Source organism: Lygodium microphyllum, chromosome 12 (genome assembly GCF_053477565.2).
Source record: "Lygodium microphyllum isolate KBCC chromosome 12, Lygodium_microphyllum_v1.1.10, whole genome shotgun sequence".
NCBI lineage: Eukaryota > Viridiplantae > Streptophyta > Polypodiopsida > Schizaeales > Lygodiaceae > Lygodium > Lygodium microphyllum.
The window spans coordinates 33,069,142-33,087,529 of NC_141146.1; positions in this window are offsets into that span (position 1 = coordinate 33,069,142).

Genomic DNA, 18,388 nt, shown 5'->3' on the forward strand with positions numbered 1-18,388 from the left:
CTGCTGATATAATTCTTCCTCATCCGAGAATGGTAGGTCAATGGTTGCCAAAACGTGCATCCAATCCCTCTCATCCTCAGGGCAAGGAATATATTTAGTGAGTGATCCATAGGGTTTGGTCGTTTGAGTACCGCCTTTTAGCATAGCTGAGACGGCATCTAGGTCAACAAAGATCGTCTTCCAAGTGTCCATCTCTACCCTTACTAAACTAGCTCTGTTCCCTAGGAAAAGCAAACCATTGCCCCAGTCCTCAATGACACACGCATTCTTCATCCAAGGTCGGCCTAATAGTATGTCGTAATCCACTCCCTTCATGACAATGAAGTTTACCGAAAATTGCACACCGGCAATCTTTACTGGCCAATTCTTTAAGACCCCGAATGGTCTTACCTTCATTCCATTTGCTAACGTGATGTTAAACTTGGCAGTCTCTACAGGAGGGTTTCCCCATGCCTCTAAGACTGCATGGTTTAGTACGCTAACACCTGCGCTTGTGTCTACAATTCCTTTTCGAGTCATATCTCCTAAGGCTAGGACGGGCAAAACTGCGTGCATTTCAATGCCTTCCCAAAAAGCATTGATGTGCAAAGACTTAGGTTTTGAGTGTAGAGTTAGACTTGGGATCTGTGTAACTGCGTCATGCTCTTGCGGATCAGCACCTACAAGTCCTGTGTGTCCCTCCATCAAGTCTTTTAACTCTTGCCACAAGGAATGATTTTACCTAAGCAGATCTTCCAAGCTTAGAGTTACTGGAGTAGACAACAAGGTTGTGAGGAGGTTACTAGGCTCTTGTCTTCCCCTGAGGCTAGCGTTTCTAGGCCATGTGTTCTGTCTGCCCTGGCAAGCTTCCCCCTGACCTTGCTACTGAGTTGCTCCCAGTGGGGCAGGTATGCTCGCAGCTTGTGGTTTTGAAGGTGATACTGGTGTGCTCACACTGGAGCAATCGTCAATAGGATCTTCCAATATGGGTTCAACATCCTTGAGGTGCTTTTGGGTGTCCTTGACCCGCTCCTTGACCTTAGCTATAGCCTCGAGCTACCGTTTGGGGTGGGGATATTCCCCTACCTTGGCACTCCCTAGCTCAGCTGTCTTAGGAGCTGAGGTCTCCGTCTCTGCGTCTGTGACCTTCTTTCCCGTTACTAACGTAGTCGCTTCCTCGGTTTTAAGAGTTATCTTTGCCTCCGTTCTCTTTTTCCGTCTCCTCCGGCTTTTCTTTCCTATTGAGGTTGTGTCAAGGTTACTTGGCCCTGGCAAGGAGATGCCTGCCTGCTTTGTTTGAGCTTGCGTCATAGCATGTAGTGGGATGGGTGTATCCTCACTCCCAAAGGTTTCCACTCCAAAGAGCCCCAAAGGCACCGATGGCATGTTGGCAAAGTTGGTTGATGGCTTCCGCCTAGGACAGTCAGGAAACAGATGTGTGATTCCACACTCTGTGCATCGGAGATCCGCTTTGTCCTTGTTAGCTTGTTCTCGTTTTGGGCAGCGTGATGAAATGTGGCCTGGGTGGCCGCAAGTCCAGCATGTGACTGGATCCTGGTTGGGGCCCTCCAAAGCCTCTACCTCTTCCTCTTCCTAAAGCCATCACTGGCACTGGCCGATAGTCCATCAGGACTGGGTTGCCCTCCTCGTCATAGGATATGTACGGGTTGACATATGTTTCTTCCTCATTAGGCTCCTCCACAAAGTGAACAGGAGCATCGCTAGATGGGTGAGTTACAAAAGGCCCTGGTGGCCTGGGTATACCAGTTGGGTTCATCTCCAACCTAAGCACGGCAGGTCTTGAGTCAGTCGGTGCTGGAAGAGCTAACTGGGCTCCCATCCAAAAGAAATTGGGTGGCCTATTACCTAAGTATGGAGGGTTGTACTGCTGTGCATATGGGAATCTCCTCGGCATTCTACAATGCACTGCATTATGCCCGAATCTACCGCAATTTGAGCACGGCTGAGATCTAGGATCTTGGCACTCAACTGGGAGGTGATTGCCGCCGCAGTATATACATTGTACATGCAATCTCACAGGCTTCCTCATGAGCTCTTGCAACCATGCAATCTCCATTCTCATCTCTGCCATCCCTTGGTCGTGGTCTACACTCTTTCCCTTATCCTACATACTAGCAATTGCTTTTTCCCCCGAAGTGGTTGATCTCTCAGGGTCCCTCTAGCTTGCACTTTCTCGGTTGGTAGTCCTCATGCTGCATTCCCTGAGTTGATCATCTACATGTATTGCCTCCTCGAAAACTCTAGCTAGAACATCTTGTTGCAAGGTGGAGTTACTAGCCAAAGCCTTGTAGAGCTCCTCGCTCCGAATCCCGTTCATGAACACTATAGACACTGCCCACTCGGTAGGTCGCTCATTGGCAGGGATTCTCTTGTAGAGGCTACACACCTGAGTGACGTAATACCTAACGTCCTCCTTCTCCCTTTGACTGATATTCATCAACCTAACGATGAGGTTATTCGAATACCCAGCCTCCGAAAACCTCTTGATGAATAGGTCCTTAAGGCGAGCAAAGTTCGTACGTTCTGCATCATCCAGACTAGAATACCAGGTCCTTCTCTTATCGCCTAAGAACAAGCCGAAAGCTTGAGCTCACTGTGCAGGGTTAGTAAGACCATTTGCCTCACAGACTTGCTCGAACTGCTCCATGAAGCTGTACAGGTCACTGCTAGGTTTGTATCTAGCTAGTTGTTTTGCTACTATGGGGATTCTAGCATGCCCTTTAGCCCCTTGTATGACTCCCAATCCCGATAGTAGCACGGTGGCTAGGGCCGTAGTGCTCTGCTCAACAGACGTGTTGTCCAAGAGTCGCTTTGCTACCAGTTCGCTCAATGTCATGTCAGCCTCTGCTGCCCGTTCCCGCTCTACATTAGGTCCAGATTTGGCTGCTCCAGCTAGGTCTAGCCTCGTACATATCTACATCTTGCTGCAGCCTTCTAGTCCTTTGCTCATGGTTATAGGCAATTATGCCTTCCAGCGCTCCCTTGATAGCTCTTCTCTCTTCTTCCACGTTAGCTACCACTTCCTCTACATGTCTGCCCTAGATCACGGTCTTGGTGAGTAGATCGTAGTCGTGGACCAATTCTTGGACTGAGGTTGGAAATTATCCTAAGTCTAATTAGTCCTCTCCTCGTTCGCCTCTTGATTCCGACATTGTTTCTGCTTCTAGCTCCACGAGGTTGTCAATCAATCCAAGCAGCTCCGGCAGCATCCAGTCCTCTATATTGTTGCTTTTCGTGTCTTCGTGCCTTCTCCAAGTCCTACTAGTAGGGCACTCAAGCACCTGTCTAAGTCTTGGGGTCTTCTCCTACTAGTGGGTTCCTTAAGCAATTTATCTAAGTGAGTTCCTTTTATTATTGAATACAAACCTCAATTTAGGGTCACTCGGTGAGTGTGTTGTTTCTCATGCACTTGTGCCCAATCAGGCTTTTAGCTTTCTTACGTGTACTTCAAGTGCGGAAATTCAATGTGAGTGCCGGAAGCAATTCCCCGGCGTCTTACTCACTCTCGCTCATTTTGGGCCTGATAGGCTTGTAGGTCCATTTTCTAGCCATTTAGTCAGGGCTTAGGGTTTCCTTGTACGTTGCCTTGTTCGCTTTTGATCGATCAGGTTTTATGGTTCATCGGCTCGCATCCGAATCCTTGGGTCCCTCAACTGCCTACTGCTAACTGCTAAGCGGCTGTGTACTACAATTTCTCTTATCCCGTGTGCCAGAATCAAGTTCTGAGCGTCCGAAGGGTTTTGACAAGTTGCGCCAATGCGTATTTGCTGGGTCGGGTCAAATTTCTAATAGATTTGACAAAAAGTTGCACTCGGACCAATTGGTCCGAATTGCAGGGTCCAAGTAGGTCACTCAGACGAGCCGAAGCATGAGGTCAAGGGCCAAATCTCTGGATTTGACTCGAACGGTTTTTATTCAAACGGGCCGAATGGCAGGTTTGGACAGGGTAATTCGGATGGGCCGAACGGCACTTGGTCGAGGGCCGAATCTCGGGTGTGGTCGAGTTCCGAATTTGGGACTCGGACGGGTCGCTCCGACGGGCCGAATGGCAGATGTGCCATGTGGCAAAGAGCTTTGACTCAGACGACCGAGTGGGTTGACTCAGACAGTTGCCTCGCGGTCCGAGGGAGGGCCCCGAGGGTGGGCCGACTAGGGTTTCGGGCCAAGTGGCCGAATAGTAAGGGGCAGACAAAGAAAGATCATTTCCCTATCCCTTTCACAGACCAATTGTTGGACATAGTGGTTGGACATGAACTCTATTCCCTCTTGGATGGATTCAGTGGATATAACTAAGTCCAAATCACAAAAGAAGATCAATCCAAAACAACCTTCACAATAGAATGGGAAACCTATGCTTATAGAGTAATGTCGTTTGGGCTCTGTAATGCTCCTGCTATCTTCCAACAAGTGATAATGGCCGCATTCCACAATCACTTATATGATTTCATTGAGATATACCTAAATGACTTCTATGTCTGTAGCCTAATCCGTGAGCATTGGGGACAACTAGAGCAATGCTTTGACGGATGCTGAGAGTATGGGATCTCTCTCAACCCCAACAAATGCATCTTTGGAGTCTTTTCAGGAGTTCTTCTAGGCCCCATTGCCTCTGCACAAGGGATAGCAACAGATCTTGCAAAGATTGAGAAGATTATAGCTTTAACAATGCCAACCAACCTCAAACAGTTGAGGGGATTCTCGACCATGTCGGTTGTTATAGATGGTTCATTGCATACTTTGTGACAAAGGCAGCCCCCTTGCAAAAGCTTATGAGGAAAGATGAAGAGTTTACATGGACTATTGATTGTGATGATGCATTTAACACTTTGAAGCGGTGTCTGATTGAAGCACCCATCCTATAACCTTCTGATTGGATGAAGAAATTTCATGTATATATACTGATGCATCTGTAGAAGATCTAGGAGCAATCCTATGCCAAAAAGGCTCCTCAAAGCTAGATCAACCTATCTATTACTATGCAAGCCGAAAAGTAACTGATCGAGAAAGAAACTTCACAGTAACAGAGCTCAAATGCAATAGCAATGGTGCTTGCCTTGGAAAAATTTGGACATTACCTACTATCGATGCACTTCAAATTCTATGTGGACCATGATGCCCTATCCTTTTCTCGATGAAAAAACCAAGAATGATGAGATGGCTCATATTCTAGGAGTTCGACTTTGAAGTGGTTTACCAAACCTGGTTGCTCTCATGTCCTGGTTGATCATTTGTTGTGAATCCCTCAGAGTAACAAAGAGGAGCAAGATGATCCAGACCTTCCTGATGCTTCCCTCTTTTTAGTTGAAACTACAACCCCATGGTATGCAGACATCGCAACCTCTTGGAAACTCAACAATATCCTCCTGGTATCTCTAGCTGTGAGAAAAAGAAGCTTCTATTGGAATCAGACCCTTACACCTGTTAGGTGGCGCTCTGTACAAGAGAGGAAAAGATGAAGTATTGCAAAGATGTATGTCAAGAGACGAGATTGGGATAGTTCTAAAAGCATGCCATGACGAGCCCTGTATGGAGGATACTTTGCAGGAGAAGCAACACCCAAAAAGTCTCTGCTTGTAGGATATTGGTGACTGACCCTCCACAAGGATGCCTATGACTATTTAAAATGTTATAATGCTTGTTAGCAGATGGAAAAGCCTACCAAAACTAGTGCTATGTTCCTACAACCCATCCTTCCCCTAAAGTCGTTCAAGAAATGGAGAATCGTCTTTATCAGCCCCATCGATCTGCCAACTAGAAGGAAGTAGAATAGATATATTTTGGTTTGTACGGACTATGTGATGAAGTGGTGTAAAGCCAATGCTCTTAAGCAGGATGAATGCAAAAACATGGCCTTGTTGCTATATGAGAACATCATCACCCTTTTTGGTAGTCCCCTAGAGCTAGTAAGTGACAAAGGTACTCACTTTCTCAATAAGATTATGGAAGAATTGATAGAAATGTACAAGATTTGCCATCGCAAGTCCATGCATTAATACCCTAGAGCCAATGGCCAATTCAAAGTTACCAATTGCATCCTTGTTCGATCTTGACAAGGATGATTGTTGCACATAACCGTGATTAGGACGATCAACTTAGAGAGGCCCTCTGGACATATAGAACCTCTCATAAGGCTACTACAGGACAAGTACTTTTCAGTTGATGTATGGTATAAAAGCCATTTTTCCTGTTGAGTTAGAGATACTCTCTTTGCACATGGCTATCAAAGATATCCTAGGAAATAATGAGTCCTTGCACCACTATCTCCTACACTTGGAATGTTTGGATGAGACTCGTAGAATAGCCCTACAGTGCATGGAATCCACCCATGCTCGACAAAAGGCCTATCACGATAGCTTCATCAAGCATAAGGAATTTAAGGAAGATGACTTAGTCCTGGCCTATGACTCAAGATTTGGCAAGTTTACATGAAAGCTTCAACAATGCTAGATGGGCCCCTACAAAGCACTTAATGTCAACCCTAATGGCTCTATCTAAACATAGACTGTTGATGCTTTTGATGATCCCTTCTTGATTAATGTCTATTTCCTAAAGAAGTATTACCCTCCTTGGGGATCTTGACAATCACCATTGATAGCCCCTTCATCCTTGCGCATCAACTGGTAAGCTTTGCCTATTACTACTGATAGCCCTCCTGCTTATCTTGATGAGGTGGCCTCATTCTTCTAGCCCCTCACAGCCACCTTCTACCCCTACTTTGCTCCCTTCTTGTATGATCTAGTAGAGGTGGCGAGGATGGTTTTGATACATGATATTCTTGCCATTCTCCTCTTGGAAATAAACATTAAAAAATAAAAAATAAAAAATAAAAAACAAAAAATATAAATATATATCGGTCATGGGAGAAAAAGACTTTGATCCCTATCATGCCGACCTACTCTTTGAGAAAAGGTGGAAACATCCTCAGGAGGAGAGAAAAAGAAAAAATAATAATAAACACTATGTTATGTGAGAAAATGAAAAAATTCCTTGTCATAATAGGCCTTGTTCCAAGAAAAGGTGGCAAATATCCTTAGCAGAAGCTATGAAAAAGGTGGCGACACCCTGTAGTACAGATCAATTGATTCTTTAGGCGAGCTTCCATGATGTAGTTCCGAAGTCGCCTCCCTTTGGTGTGATATATCCTACAACTCCATCAGATCTGATTCCTACAGCAGTCGATATCTTTCACCTGCAAATCGAAAGTCCGGATTTGTTGGCTACCTCCTTGGATATGCCTCTTCATCAACAGATACAAGTTGACATCATCAACTAGTCGAAGCCAATCTTCATCAACAATTCTTTGATTAATGTGAGCTTTCATCCTAACTGGATGGGGATGTGAGTATGGGTTGCCCTCTACATTTATAAGACGAGTGTGAGACAGAGGGTAGGGTGAGTGACCAGCCTTTGTCCTTTATTGACCAGCCTTTGTCCTTTTAAGTCCAACAAAGAGGTGAGATGTGTGAATGGAGTGTTGCACGCACGAGTTGGGCCTCTCAATGCACAAAGTGAGAAACTCAATTGCCCTCCTATATTCGTCAACAGAGTATGGGACAGGGAGGAGCTGAGCATGATTGCTTTTCCTTCCATCAACTGAGAGGTGAGGATTGAGGGAGATTACGACAATTGGTGTCAAGTACATTTTCATTTTCCTTTGCATACACGGGATGGACTTCCCCTATTACTACACATATCACTTTGTTCGATGCATTGCACTATAAGGCTCCCTGGCCTTTCTTCTTGTACCTGTGCCATATGGATTAGGACACACTGATGCACCATCAACTGTGCATGTTGGCATACTCCTTCTAAACCATCCTTCTTATTGATTTCTAAACCGGATGTGAGATATGGATTTCAATCATTCTATTCGAGTGATGTGAGCTATGGGGGTGAGTACCTTATCTATCATTCCAACATGAGTGATTATCGAGATTAAGTGATATATACCTCGCCATTGACAGGTTACTAGAACTTCATTGACAATGCTACCTCCTTGGGTGTTGCTGCATGATTCCTACCATGTCACAAGTATGTTGTGGCGAGCCTTGGTACCTCTTGTGGTGGATGACTTTGACTCCTTAGCACGTGTCAATGATCTACATCAACCAACTAAATGGGCCAAGTGTTTCTAACCCTACCTCTTGCATTCATTTATGTGTGTGTCATGTTTTAAGTGTGGAGATGTATGGATATGGGTCATGGTCACATGTTAGGCCCCTATTGATTAGTCAACCTGATCTATTCATGTCTTAAGTGTGGGGATGCATCCATGCACATCTTGGTTTGCATATATTCATGAACACCGTGCTTATTGATCCTTACACGATATGATATTTTTTTAAATTTCTTATTTCTTGTTGAGGTTCCTTCCTCACCCACCCACCCTACTCTAACCCATTCATGTGGTCTTCCCTTGCCCTTTCAGTTGTTTTATCATTTTGCTGATCCTCCGTGTGAATGCACCTATGGAAGCCAATTTAGGTTTAGCAAATGTACCCTTGTCAGAATCATTAGAAAAAGAAGCACCGCACACAGGGTCCTGATCATCTCCATGTTCCAACCCTTGTGGTATAGATTCTAATACCTAAAGTGTCGAGTAGTTCCCTTCCCTTGTTCTTATTGTGTACCCACCTCTTTGTAGCACAATGGAGAGGACAACTGGATCCACAGATTCCTCCTTCTTTGGAAACAATGCTTTTTGGATCTATGCTTTCACAGCTAGTTTCTAGTGTTCAATTTGCTTTGGAGACCTCCATGACTTCTTGTCTTCAAACAATCTATATAGGAGTGTACACCTCATTGCAAGACAAAGTGGACTCTTTAACCAGTCAACTTAGCAAGGCTTTGGAAAATTTAGCTTCTGTGAGAAGGCTTCTTTGAGTTATATCCATACACAAATGACTGGAGCTACAGCTTTGATGGATTCACAGAAAGCCATAATTAAGGAGTTAGAAACCAAAGTTGCCACTTTAGAAGAAGAGAATGTGTCATGAACCAAGGAGAAAAATGCAACTCTTGAGGAAATGATAGAATCATCTTGTAAGCTTGGTATATGTGAGGGCCAATTGCAGCATTCCCGAGAAACTGTAGAGTTGCAAAAGAAGCTTATTGAAGAACTTAACCAAAAAAGCTAAACTGTGTGATGGGTTCTCTGCCAAGGTAGAGCACCTTTAGCAGCGTACAAATTGTGTTCAAGAAGATTTTGTCTACTATGATGAATTGGTGTCACCTCCATCATCCTTGAGTAATGTGGACTTCGAACCTCCAGAGAATGGGTGGCAGAACATGTGGTCTGCAAATTTAGTCAAAGCAGTGTTTAATAGATTTGTTGATGAGTTAATCTCTCATGAAGCCCAGTTATTGTCTTTTATATATCTTCAAGGAGATTTGCACATCCCTGATGAGGAGGACATGAATCTTTATGTAGGAGATGTGATTTTACAAGCAGTCATGTATGTGCATTCTCTGTTGAAATGACTTTGGTCGATGGCCTGAAGAATTATCATCAATAGACATTGTGGTGTAGAGGCTATGCTTGGAATACTCCTTTGGAGGATGATGTTCTGGAACCTTGCTATCGGCGGAGTGTCTTTCATAAGTCAGATATTTAGCCATTGCGATCCCAAGTATTGAACCATATTACTGAAAATTTCTTTTCAGCTTTTGATTTTTTATGTTCCATCTACCCATATGATCCTCATGATATCCTATCTTATTCCCTAATTTCTTATCGATTACCCTTGTATATTGGCATCCTCACTTCTAATCCAAATAGTATCCCTTTCTTATATTTACCCCTCTAGTTTTCCCTTAGATTTCAGTTTTTACTACTTACCCATTATTGTTGATCATATATCTTCGCCTACTCCTATTGAACCTACTCTTGTTGTCACATCTATTCCCTTTGATTTTCAAGCAGAATCCCTTAAAAAAAATTTACTTTCTTTCCCTTATTTCCCATTATGATTATCCCTTTAAATATCTTCTTTTTGTGATTTATCTCCATCTCTTCACTATTCCCCTCTTATTTCCTTGCTATCTTCATTTGACTATATTAATTTTCCTCCACAATCAGTGATGGATACTCTTGGGTATATGATAGTGATATCCTCCATCGACGAGGCAGTGGACATTGAACGATTCTTTGACAGGACTTCGGCCTATCATTGTTGGGTCCTGGGACACTTCTACACAATATTCTACTTCTTATCTTCAATTTGCTAGAGCACATGCTTGTTCTGAGGATACATCAATACGCTTGGTGTCTCATTTTTGTTGGTATTTGGCTTTTATGCATCAACAATTATCTCAATATTCAGAAGAGTATTCCAAATTTGATGATTAATCATAAGAATGTGATTGTTGCCTAGATGGATGTCTTATATTATTTGCATAATCTTTTCCCACTAGGTTTATTATCCTGTTGAAAAGAATGTGTTGTTTACAGTTTCTCAAGAATGTGTCTCTATATTTTGTGGATGAGAATAAGAGTCCGGAACATCTCAAGCTGAGTATGAAGTTCAAGAAAAAATATCTCCATCCTGGATAGCATGTGGATACTCTTTTGGTTGTACTAATCTTTTTAATGAAAATCTTTCTCTTTGCTCTCCATGTTTTGGGAGCATGTGCCATTTAGACTACATAGTCTTGTGTCAGTCTGAGTTTTGTGTATGTTCTATTATGTATATGTGGTGTTTTATCCTTCTTGCGTGGAGTTGAAGATGAAGATGGAGTTGATCGAGAAGTTGATTGATGGTGGTTTGTGATTCTATCTAATGGATGAATGCTTATTGCAAGAGCAACCTCTTATATCCTTTAAAAGTTTGTCATGCTTTTCTGTTTCTAAGCTCGTTTAATCAATAAAGGTGTTTTTCTTTCATCACAATTCTTTATTAGATGCAAGTTATAAGTTAGAGACGTGCTTGGATGGTGTTTTCTAAAGTTATTGTGGAAGATCAAGCTGAGCTATATTTTGAATTTCTATTCTCTTTTTCTAACATCACGAGAACTCTCCCTAATTAAGTGTGGGGATATGTTGAGGATTGATATGATTGTGTTTTTTACTGTTTTTTTGTTGGATTTTTGGATGATTGTTGTATGATTTGAATGATGATTGATTGTTTTAGAAGTATTTGAGAGAGTTTTGGAAAAGGTTGAATAGGCTTGAGAAGCTCATGATGCTTTTAGTGGAGATATGATATGCTAAAAGGTTATGTTGAGTGCATAATAGGTTCTGATTGGTTTTGTTGAGCTTCTGTTTTATTCTGTTTTCTTTCTGTATGAGAGGTTGGAATGATGATTGATGGAGTTTGAGAGTGTTTGAAAGCTTATTGAATGATTCTTGATGGTTTTGAATGGTTTTAGTTGAGCTGAATGCTTTCTATTAAGCTTCTGCTGAGTCTTTATAGAGCCTTTGTCTTTATTCTCATTTTGCTTTGTATGCATTTGTAAGTATTATGTTGGATAAATGTGTAGCTTGGGGAAGTTTTGTAATCTTAGGAAGAGATGAATCTAAGTTCAAAATAGCTCAAAGAAGTGGAAGAAGCAGCTACTAAAGACTCAAGTGAAGATTGAAGTGACAGTAATACTATTGAGTTGCGAAAGGACAATGTAGTGGCTCTAGTGACCCTTCATGTCAGACATACCTCTTGGGAGGGGTACCTAGGACCAAAGAAGGGTTATGGATATTATTCTTGATTATGCCAATGTACTATTGAGAGAGAGCGTATATGAGAGAGATAGAGAGTGAGAGATAGCCAATTTTTATGAAAAAACAATGTATGAGAGATAAAGAGAGAGGTTATGAAGACTATGAAGCTATTGAAGATGAATACTATGTGATGATTTCCATTCAAAGTGGAGCATTCCTTTGTGTTCTCTTGTTCTTTTGATGAAGAATATGAAGAATGTATTGAAGTTTTGTTGTGATAAATCTGTGGGATAATTGTTATATGATGCTATGTGAAGATTTGAAAAGATTGGTGTTGTTTTCCTTTTTTTGCTTGATTAAAATATGAAGAATATGCTTGTTGATGATAGAAGATAGTTTTTCTTTCAATAGATTCCCCGTTTTTCTTGATGTTTCTCTTGGAGCTCCAAGTCATATGGTCTCTACTAAGACTAGACGTCGACGTTTCCAACAACGGAGTAGTGGTGCCATGAAATCTCATACTTCCTTTGTTAGGACAATATTAGGTATGTGTCCTAGTCACAATACATGCATAATCCATTAATGCATTGCATTTGTTTTTCTTGAGTTGTCAATGGCTTGAACTGCATCATATCAATTTGCAAAGGCTCTACCTCAGATGCTTGGTCATCTTGGCTAGTTGGGTCTTCAAAATATTTGTCCTTCTTGAATTCGAGGCAACTCCTCGACATCTTTCTTATCTTCTCTCAAATGTGAAAATGCCACATTCAATTGCTTGAGAGAGAAATTCACTAAGTGTATGCACCTTTGGCATAGTGAGCTAAAGATCTTTAACATCATCTTTCAATCCCCAACAAAATTGACTAATAAACTAATCTTAATGCCATGTTAAATTGCATATGAGTTGCCAAAATTTTGATGCATATATCGACATGGGTCTTGACCCTTGGTGTAGATTTCTAATGTTTGTTTTAGCTACTCTTGCTCTATCTAATTCTCCAAATGTGGCAGATAACTCTTATATGAAGGCCTTAAAATTATATAGGAATGGGGATTCCTTCTCAAGGAAGGGGAAAAACCAAGAGAAAGTTGTACTTGAAAGAAGAGTTCCTACAAGGCCGACATGAGAAGTATCATTTCGATAATGATCTGGTTGCATATGTATAAACAATTGTACATGTTGGAGAAGACCTCTAAATTTTGACATTGTTCCATGAAATTTTTGTAGAAGACTGACCTTTCCTCCTTTCTTATGTCGATCATGAAGGTTTCCAATAGGGCTGATAGACCTTTGACTTGATGTAGGTTGGTCTCTTGAATTTCTTGAAGTTGTCATTGTAGGTCTTACACAGCTAATCCCAAAGCTTGTGGTTGATCTAATAATAGCTTTGCATTACTTTCTTGAAGCTCTTAGATTTTCTAGTGGATGCTTTGTAAGGAAGCAATAGTATATTTCATCATGGAATCCATCACCTAATTAAGATTGTGGTAGGAGAGCCTTGCCAAACTGTTATGGGCATGATAAGTGCTCTTCGAACTCCGAGATTGAGGATATTTCTCTCACAACTTATAAGAGAAGAACTTGAAAGAGAAATTGAACTAGAACTTGATTGCAAGATAACCCAATTATAAGAGAACTTGATTACAAGAGAATGCTCACAAGAGCATGGCTTGATTACAAGACAAGACTCAATACAAGACAAGACTAGAACCAGACAAGAACTAGAAGAGGGCTTGCCTTGCAAGAGCCTAAGAACTAGTGTTGGCAAGATTGAAGGGCTTGTAGACCATGACTCTTATTTATACTATAGCCAAGGGAGGTTAAGGGGAACACATGCCATTACAAGAGGATGCCACATGGTATGGCATGCATGTCAACACATGGCATGGCATACATATTGATACATGGCATGTTGACATCAGTGATTATATAAGTGATGATGTAGATATCTTCTAGAATATTCTAGAATCTTCATGGTAGCACATGGCATACTAACATCAGTGAGACGACATAAGAGATGATGCATATATCTTCTAGAAAATTCTAGAATCTCCTAGAATCTTCATGGAACCAGGGGTTGCTGTCCCAGCTTGCATATGAAGCAAGGATTGTCCTTGCTTGAGCATCCATTATAATTGATCCATATGACTCATGCAAGACATCTAGGTGCACTACCACTTTGTGAGAGAGAAGGTACTTGCAGGAGAGATTGACTTGGTACATGTCAGCACACAGGATCATATAGCTAACATTTTCACAAAGGCATTGGGTGTAGAGTAGCTTCGAAAGTTTCAAAGCTTACTTGGAGTTGTAGAGATATAGTTGAGCTTGAGGGAGAGTGTTGAGATATACCTTCCTATTCAAGATTCAGAGGGAGAGAGAGAGATAAAGACATGGATCTATAACAAAGAGTAGTGGAATCCCATTGTTTTCTTCTTCTCATTCTTCCATAATGCTTACTAAAGTCTAATCACACATAACTAATAAACACACTAGGTCACTAAGTGACTGTACCACTAACTGTAGTTGAGTTTGATCGACTTAGTTATTACAATACACATGTAGAGTGACAGCTAAGATGACATATGTCTAGATAAGGTCAGGTCATATCGGTGATACTGATCACGAGCTTGATTCTCAACACTCCCCCTCAAGCTCAAGCTAACTACTAACTCCAAGTAGCTCCCTGAAATGCACAAACTTCTCTTTACCAAGTGATTTGGTAAAGATATCTACTACATGGTCTTCTGTCTTCACATGGAGTAGATCAATCTTTCCAGCAAGTACCATCTCCTTGATAAAATGGTAATGAACTTCTATGTGTTTGGATCTATCATAATAGACAGGGTTGTTAGCCAGCATCACACTACTGAGATTGTCACAATGCAATGTGACTTTGCTATCCAATCATGTAGCAGTTTCACAAGCCAAACTACTTTGCATGCTTTTAAGGCTGCACCCCTATATTTTGCCTCTGTACTAGATGTCGGCTGCTTCTTACTACTCCAACTGATCATACTGATGCCCAAACTGAAAGCATAACCATTGGTTGACCTCTTGTCATAGAGATGACCATCCCAATCAGCATTCGTCTAACCTGTCAAGTCGAATGATTTCCCATGCTCATCAAACAACCCATAATCAACAGTACCCTTCACGTACCGCATAATCCTCCTAACTGTATCTAAGTGTGGCTTACGAGATTTCTACATAAACTGGCTAATTAGCCCCCATTGCATAACTCAAGTCAGGATGGGTAATAGTAAGGTAAATCATGCTACCCACCATCTGTCTGTACGTAGTGACATTCTCGATCTCAGTCCCAATACCAACTGCAAGTTTGACATTCTAATCCAATGGTGTTTCCATGGCTTTACACTCCATCATGCCATATTTCAGCAACATATCATGAGCATATTGTTTTTGTAATAGCCATATGCCTTGAGGTGGAGATACAACCTCAATCCCAAGAAAGTACTTCAACTCACCAAGATCCTTGACTTTGAATTCAGCTTGTAACATTGCTTTAATTTCAGCAATCCCATGATCATCATCTCCAGTGATGATCAAAACATCGACATAAACCACCAAAAAAACATAATCATGCTCTGTCTTCTTTGTAAACAAACTATGATCTATATGACCTATCTGAAAACCAAGCTGTTGCAAATAAGTGCTTATGTGCGCATTCCATGCTCTTGGTGCCTGTTTCAGCCCCCCATACAAGGCCTCTTTCAGCTTACACACATATGTCAAATAATCATGGTGTACATAATCTCAATATGCTCCATATATACCTCTTCAAGGAAGTCACCATTCAAGAATGCATTATTGACATCCATCTGCCATAATTTCAAGCCCTTAGAAGCTGCTAATGCAATAAATGTTCTCACCATTGCCATCTTGGCAACCAGGCTGAAAGTCTCCTCATAATCTAGGTCGTACTACTATGCATATCCCTTTGCAACCAGCCGGGCTTTATACCTTTCCAACAAACCATCTGACTTGTATTTCACTTTATAAGCCCATTTGCAGCCAATGGGTACTTTTCCTTTAGGCAAACAGACCAATTCCCATGTCTCATTTTTAGCCAATGCTGCATATTCCTCATCCATGGCAGCACACCAATTCTTATATGTAACTGCCTCACTGAACTTCGTAGGTTCTCTGTGGCCTGACACTTTAGTCATATATGCATAATGTCTAGCTGAATACCCACTGTATGTTAGCATATCAATTGGTTTTCTAACCCTTTCATACCTCCTCAACTGCGGTGCACTCTGGGCTTGCCTCTCATGAGGCGGCACATACTTGCTTTGCCTCGCACAAGGCATCATAATTGATGGTATGCCCAATTCACTATCAAGATTGTCACTACTAGGTGACTCATATCCAGCTGTAAGTGGGCCAGTCACATCATCAAACATCTTTTCTTTGCCTTTATCCAATCTCCCCCTCACTGACATATCCGTGTCAGTGGATACAGTAGTACGACTGCGAGTCGTTCTATCCAAGGACTGAACCATCACCTATTGGGCCACTCATAGACCTACTAGTTGAAGGGTAATTTTCAGCATAAGTAGGGCTAGTTGGTCCATCAAAGACCACTGCATTCGGATTACCATACCATGAGACTAGCTCATCAAAAACTACATCCGTGCTACTGATCAGGGTTTCCCGACTGGATGGATCATAGCATTCATAAGCCTTTCTCTCTTGTGCATAGCCAAGAAAAACACTTTTGACAGGTTTCGGGTCTAACTTCTTCCTCTTTTCATCAGGCACATGTACGTAGGCAATGAAGCCAAATACTTTTAGGTGACTAATGTCAGGCTTGTGCCCATACAATTTCTCATACGGAGTCAAATCATGAACCCCAACTGTAGGTGTTCGATTCAACACATAAACTGCAGTAACCACTACTTCAGCCCAATAAGCATTTGGCAAATTCTTTTCATTAAGCATTGTCATGGCAGCTTCCATAAGCAACCGATTTTTCCTCTCTGCTACACCATTTTGCTGAGGTGTATAACTGTATGTGAGCTGCCTTTTTATGCCATATTTAGCAAGGTACATGTCAAACTCTCTAGATACATATTCTCCACCTCCATCAGATCTCAGACATGAAATATAATATCCAAGTTCATTTTCAGCATGCTTCTTAAAGTCCTTAGAGACATCAAGCACCTCATCCTTGTGCTTCAGAATATATAGCCATGTGTATCGGCTGAAATCATCAATGAAGGATACATAATAGTTGGCACCACCAAAAGACGCATTGTGGATAGGACCCCATACATCTGAATGTATCAACTGCAAAGGTTGAGAACTGTTTCTGGCATGTCTCATAAATGGGAATCTCGTTGTTTCCCAAACTGACAAGCAGAGCATACATGTTCAAGATCAGTGTACTTGAACTTCGGTGGCAAGCCAAGTACAACCTCTTTCTGTTGCATATTTTTCAGCCTTTGTACATTAACATGACCGTTGTGTTTGTGCTAGATTTCTACATCCCAAACTATGCCCTTATCATGGTCAAACATGGCTACCTTCAATTCCATGATAGATGCATCCAATGTAAACTTTCTGCCATCTCTCTTGCCTTTTGCAATCAATTTATAGCTATTGCTATATTCTTCAATAAAACAACCATCCCTATTGAATCTAACTTGTAGGTCATCTGTCCAACCGACAATAAATTCTTGGTAATAGAAGGTACATGTAGTACATCATGTAGGGTCTTCTTTCTGCCATCGGGCATGAACAATGAAACTACACCTGTATGCTGAATATCATGATGTGTATCATCACCAGTACATACAAATCCATGAGACCCTACTACTAACTCATCAAACCATTCACCATGAGGAGTCATATGATTGGATGCTCCTGAGTCTATGTATCATTTCTCATCTTTGCCTTGCTTAGACATATTCTTTGATACATGTTGCATAGCAAACAGTCTATCTCCCTGGTCATCTTGAGTACCATTGGAAGATGCATAATGTCCATATTGCCTGCCTTTTGCATATCAGCTTGCTTTTTATGGCAATCTAGATCCTTGTTGTCCTTGCGTATTTGAGCTATGCCAAGCATTTTGTTGTTGCTGTCCATGTGTGTTTCGAGTATCTCCTCGACCCCACCGAAAAGCTCCACGAGCTCTACCATCTCTAGCTCGCTGACTAGAGTAAAAGATAGTGTCTCTACCCCTGAGGTGTGCTTGAACATGTATTTACACCAAGCTTTACTTCTTCATGTAGCAGTAATGCAAGTAACTCATCCCAATCGGGGGGTTCTGCTCTCACAGAAATGGACGTATCAAATGCCTTATACTCCTTCCCTAACCCATTCAATGTCATTGCAATCATATCATCCTTTGAAACATGAGATCCAATAGTAGCCAATTGGTCAGCTATGGTCTTTGTTTCCATCGTGTATGCTTGAATGCTCATGACATTCCTAGACATGTTGTTGAACTACTACTTCAACTATATCTTCCTTGCATGCATGACATTACCATAATTCTTCATGAGTGCATCCCAAGCATCCTTTGGGGAATAGCAAATGGTAATCTCCATAGCCATTGCATCAGAAATGCATAAAGAAAACCAATGTAGTACTTTACTAGCTCTTTCTGACCATTGTTAGTGAGCTCTCCGGGGCTATTTTTATGTAGGATTCCGTTCAGGAAATTTAGGTTCAGCTTCAGCCCCCGTACATAAATCCCAATAACC